The sequence below is a fragment of the Amblyomma maculatum genome, chromosome 2 (genome assembly GCF_055883805.1).
Source record: "Amblyomma maculatum isolate TAMU_Amacu chromosome 2, ASM5588380v1, whole genome shotgun sequence".
Classification (NCBI taxonomy): domain Eukaryota; kingdom Metazoa; phylum Arthropoda; class Arachnida; order Ixodida; family Ixodidae; genus Amblyomma; species Amblyomma maculatum.
The window spans coordinates 7,929,893-7,935,892 of NC_139345.1; positions in this window are offsets into that span (position 1 = coordinate 7,929,893).

Sequence of the window (6,000 nt, forward strand, 5' to 3'; positions counted from 1 at the left end):
CCGCTGGCGGCTTGGCTGCGGGCGCCTTCGACTTCAAGAAGAGGTATAAAGTCGGGCTGGTTGTTCGTGTTGGAAGGGAACGATGAAAATAGCACAAAAGACCAAACACATGCGCTGACTAGCAACCAAATGGTTTATTGAGAAACGATGAGAGCAATATATAGGGGCAAGCAAACATAGAAAAGACACAGAAAAAGATACATTTGGCAGCGCGAACATGAAAGTGACATACGTTCTCAAAAAAAGAAAAAAAGAACACCAACAAGAAATAAACAGTCTTCGGCTAAGAAATGCCAGCTTCTGATGGAATAAGGCCACCGATGGTTCGCTGACACACATGTCACCAAATTTGTGGACATGAAATACTTCTGATATCAAGCGTGAGATACGATCTCTATACGGATGATTGTTGTCTTATTCAGAAAAGCCTCACAGTTTTCGCAACTGGCGAAATCACTGGCTATGCTGTTCCGGCGTGACTGATTTCTTTTATATATATATATATATATATATATATATATATATATATATATATATATATATATATATATATATATATATATATATATATATATATATATATATATATATATATATATATATATATATATATCTTTCGCATGCTCCCGCAGTCACTCTTTGACGCAGAGCCCTGTCTCCCCGATCGCCAAGTATGGAGACCTCACTCTCGATATCAGACGCATTTTTCATCCACATATTTGGTGACGCGTGTGCCAGCGAAACATTGGTGACGTTATTGACACAGGAGCTGGCATTACTTAGTCGGTGACTGATTACTTTTTTTTTTTTTCTGATATCCTAAAGCATGTATGTCGCTTTCGTGATTGCGCCGCCAAATGTGTCTTTTTCAGGGTCTTTTCTGTGTTTTGCTCGTCCTGCCACTATATATTGCTGGCATCTTTTCGCAATAAACCATTTGGTTGCTAGTCAGCGCATGTGCTCTATCCTTTTCTGCTGTCCCGTCTGTTGGCGGTGTTTTCGTCGTTGCCTTTGACTTCGCGCAGGAATTCTAAGTGGGTGGATGGGAGCTTCATCCTGCTAAGTGGTTGGAGAGCCTGCAGTGTGCCGGCTGACAGCGCTTGGAAGTTTCTGAGGTGCGGGTGTGAAGTTTTCTGCTCAGCGTTTTATTTCAAACTGTGATTTGGTTCTTGGATATAATGCAGTTACATATTTGAAACGCAAGGTTTAACAACCGGCAATCGCTCCTCTCGGTCTTGTCAGCACCGTTCAGGTGTAGCGCGCAGTTTGCCTGGACGAAGCTCCGCCCTCCCAAGGAACTCCTGCGTGAAGTCAAGCGCAAAACCTTCCTTGCCATGCTGTTATTGGTTTGTTTTATGGGTTTCAAAGCTGCACAGCGAATCAGATTCCAGTTGCTGAAAGAGCATGCAATCAATTTGGAAACACCGTTAAACTTGCGTGCACAGGACTGACCCTTACGCATAGCGTCGACTGCCGTTATTTTTTCGCGATCTTAAATGACGAGTGAGTGGGGAGCCCTTCGAACTTGTGAGAACAGAGACTGCGGACAAACACGCCGCTCAATCATCGCCCCAACTCCCCCTTCCTAAGAAACCTTTCCCTGTTTGCAAAGAAGGCGACGCCGAAGGGCGTAGCTATATATAGTGCACAAAAATACCAACTTTGATTTTCTTACATGTTTCGTGCACTCACGCTTTCTCCATCGCACTTCCCCCACGCATCTTTACCGATCCGTAATCAACTTCAATTGGCGTCCGTTCATTGATACATATAGACACTGAAAAGTTTATCACTAAAGGTATAGTGAATCCGCGAAAACGCGAGCAACGACGTACTCAGTCTTTTGTGATTAAACAGATTCAGGTATCTAGTGAGGCAGCTTGCCTGTCACGCGGACTATTACGTTAGACGAAAGGCGTACTTTGCCTGCCAATCACTAACTGCTTATTTTGTGCCCAATATCAGACTGCGCACGAAAACAGAAGTCTCAAAAAAGTATGGTCACCCGTCGCTTTACCGTCGATCAAGTATGTCAATGAAAAGTACCTGGCTGAAGGCAAGAAACCTTGATAAGCAGCATGATGTAGGTCAGCCAGTCTTGAAGCAATTGTATATGCTAAATGCTTGAACAGTGCTTCACCTTCACTGCCAGCGAATGACAGAGGGAGAAAGCCATAAAGATGAAAAGGGAAACCTTGTTCTCACGGCGGTCCCTGCAAGAAAGTCCGTCAGGAACTTGAGCAAAAGGGGTAATTCAATATTAGAGTGAACACGTGAGTTCGTCGCTCTCTTCAAAGTACCATTGCATCCGACTTGGCCGCGCACTAGAGCGATGCGGTAAACCATACTAAGCATCACACTATGTGTCTGCGCAACTTTTGTTTTGGTGCGGTGCCGCGCCAGATGCAGTGATACTTCGAAGAAAGCGATCGCCCGCTCGCATACTTGCCACATGAGCGCATGCACGACCCTGAACAAATTATCCTGACCAGATATACACTACAGCAGTTGGCTCTTTCGTACCTCTAGCATCGTTAGATATATCGTTTATTGGACTAAGTGGTGTCTTCAAGATTTCCCTACCACTATTATACTGCAAAAAAAAAAAAAAACTTGAGCGCAAGAAAGCTTATTTGAGAGACGTATTTTTCGCCCGCTCTCTCGCGAGCGCGTCGATAAGTGCATTAGCACAGCGCTCGCGGTGGCACCGCAGCCAGAACATTAGACATGCATGCGAATGACGACGCTTCGCTAATAGTCCCGGCACGCGTATTGTCCCTGGCCCGCGAGAGAGACCTGCAAAGAATCACCTCCGAGCCGAACATAAAGAAGGCTCAGCGCACGCATGTGTTTTCTTTACCCTTTGTCACCTATTTCTTTCCTCCTTCTCTTTTACTAAGATGCGCAGTGCATCAGTGGTCGGGGCAGAGAGGAAGAGAAAGACAGGGAGAAGCGACTATTAATGCCCCGTGGTGTCACTAATGGGTTAGCACTCACTTTCATCTTGCGCGCAATCCACAGTTTCTTGCTCTTAAGGGGGGAGAAAGGGATGGGGGACTGAAATTGTTATTCGTTTTTATCAGAGACAACTGCTGCTGTTGCCATACGGGCGTTTCACGCTCTTGGTCACATGGCGATAAAATATATTTAAGAAAAAAAAAAGGAGAGAAATGCAGGGAGCCCTGAGTGAAAACATTAGGTATAAGGCAGGCAGCTGTTGAACGACGGTTGCGGCCTCTGGTTCAGTTGCAGGAAAAACAAAAGCACCGCTGAGCCTCTTTTGTCTTGAGTGCACTCCCAGGAATTCAAACGTTACGCGTGGACTCTCTCTCTCTCTCTTTGCTTGGCTCTGCGTTTGGTTGCTGCTGCGGTAGGACGGAAGAAAGGATGCTCGATCAATCCCGTCTTAGCAGTTACGTGCAGCACACTGAAATGGTACATTCATTGCACAAGGGATGGGAAGGTCCTGAGAGCTACTACATGTCCAGTATCTCGGTCTGTTTTCTTCGGGCTCTGAAAATTTTGTACTACTATGAAAAGCCTGTTGGCAAATTTGTAGAAACAAAGCAAACGATAAATTGGCGCACTAAATGCAGAGCCATTTTATGTGGGTGGTAAGCAGCAATTTTCTTTTGAGAAAAGGAAGGCTTGCAAGGCCTAGCGATCCGGCAGGTCAAGGTATCTCTTAATCGAGAATAATTCTTAGACATGTATAATTCAGCGAACCTAGAAGCATCCTCAAGCTGCGTGCACGCTAAAGACATCGCGCATAAAGAATAACGCGATCAAACGATAACTGCGGCGACCTGGACGCGAAGCCACGAGATGCCTTTGCATCGCGAACGATTTGTCGATCCGCCTTGTCTGCGCTGCAGGTTACTGGAGACAAACCTTGCGGCCACATCAAAGAGGGGCAGTCTGAAGCAGACTCTTCAGCTCCGTCGGGCGTGAAAGAAGTGTACAGGACGGTGGGGGCACGCGCCACCAGCGGAGTTTCCTTGCGCAAGGCGAACGTCGTTAAAATGTCGTTAGGTTTTTGTACCCCCCCTCCCCTTTCCCTCCTTGCCTTCCACAGCGTACGGCGAGTCTTCTCCTGCACAGGAGTGGGTGAGACGGGAGGGGTTGAGTGAGGTGGTTTATGCAGCTACTGTATGAGGAGAGGGGAAAATGAAACGACGCGTTGGGAGGAATCTGGGAACCCGCGTGTGTTCTTGCGAGACGTTATAGCGTCGCTTTCATTAGCAGAGAGTCACCTTCGCTTCCTGCGACGCCAGCTCCGCGTTATTTTCTCTCCCACGTCCTTCCTGCCCTCTTTTCTTTCTCTATTCCTCTCTTTCGATCAAAACAGTGCTGGGTTTTGGCAATTAGGAAGGGAACTCGCTGCCGCTCGCGAAAGAGCTTTTAATCGGCACCTTGGCACGACGCTTTCTTTGGCACTTTTCATCCCGTTTGTCATCTTTTATGTCCTGGAAAAGACGCAGTCGGGGATGGTTGGGAAGCATTGATGCAGGGAGGAGAACCACCGAAGCGAAACCTAGAATGGCCCATCCGAACGGAACGTTTAGAAGACTCCTGACGCCTTCTTGAAGCAAATAGGTAAAGTTACTTCGGACGCTCCAAGAAACGTAACAAAGGGAAAAAAGCGAGACTTGAGTAAAGAGGTGGCCGCGACTTAGGTGTGCCTTACCGGAAAACAAAGAAGCGACACTTCATTTTCGCCCCTGGGCTCTACATGCAATGATCACACGCTTTTCATTCTTTATTTTTTATTCATTAAAATTCTGTAGAGCGAATATCGCATTATGGCGGGGATACGATCCATTACAAACAAAATTCCGTCTTGCTTGTGTCACCAATTGATTTGGCCCTAGTGCATTCCATTCATTTATAGTTCGTGCAAAAAAAGAAAAAAGAAATACTGAAGGTGTTTATTCTTGCGTTATACAGTCGCACTTCGTAACTCTGATATATTTCTGAAGATAGATGATGCGGTGGCTGAAAATATAGTGAGCATGTAATTCTTGTTTAAATTGTGATAAACTGTGCAAAAGGCAAAAAAGGTAGAGCCCTGCGGCGTTCATTCATTCACTCAATGCAACCGAGCCCAATTCCTTTTTTCATATATTGCTTGTGCTAAGGAAAGGATCGTAGAGGCCAAGGTCAAATCGCGCAGCATGATATTGTATGCGCTAATGCATGCACATGAGTGATTATAAACGCATCCCACACAGGGCGTACATATTCTAAGAGCGACCTGCCGTATGTTTGGTATTTCTTGTATATCTAGGCTCTCTGTGCACGTGGCTTGAATAACGCTCGAGAAAACTGAGGGATCTACCTGCCTTTCTTGATATATTATTATCATTCGCCGACCGTGTACCGTCCTCGGAAAAAATAAAAGCTACTATAGATACTTATACATAGTTTCATATTTGATGATTTCTCCGCAGGGCGAATACTGATGTAGCAGTCTGTTTTTAGGTTTCCTTGTGAAGCACACACTTTTTAACATTATGGACATTCTACTGGTGCTACATCTCCTTTTTTGAGCTGTATGAATTTTTTAAGGTTAAGCCTTTAACGGGTCATACTGTCGTTCGCAGACGATTTCACACTTTGCGGCCATACTAGGTCACGTGACGACACCCAAAATGATGCCACCATAGGTCAAGGTGGGCCACCCTGGGCCCACGCACCACAGATGGGGACGTATTACCCTTTCGTTAACTGGGAGGCGGTAGCTGGCAGCTGACATATGGCCGAACACTAACTGGACATAGGGCTTCCTCACATTACATTTGGCAAGAGCTGCCTACTCGGGCCTATCCTTTCATGAGTGAGGGTGATATCAGAATCAGCCTACCAAAACCCGTGCATTCACGTTATCCCTAAGTCACGCAGACACTTTTTTTCTTCTCTTTATTGCATGGAAAAACTTCCACGAAAAACATAAAAACTTCACCTATTCAAACTTGTTCTTATCTCAAGTTACCGGAATGC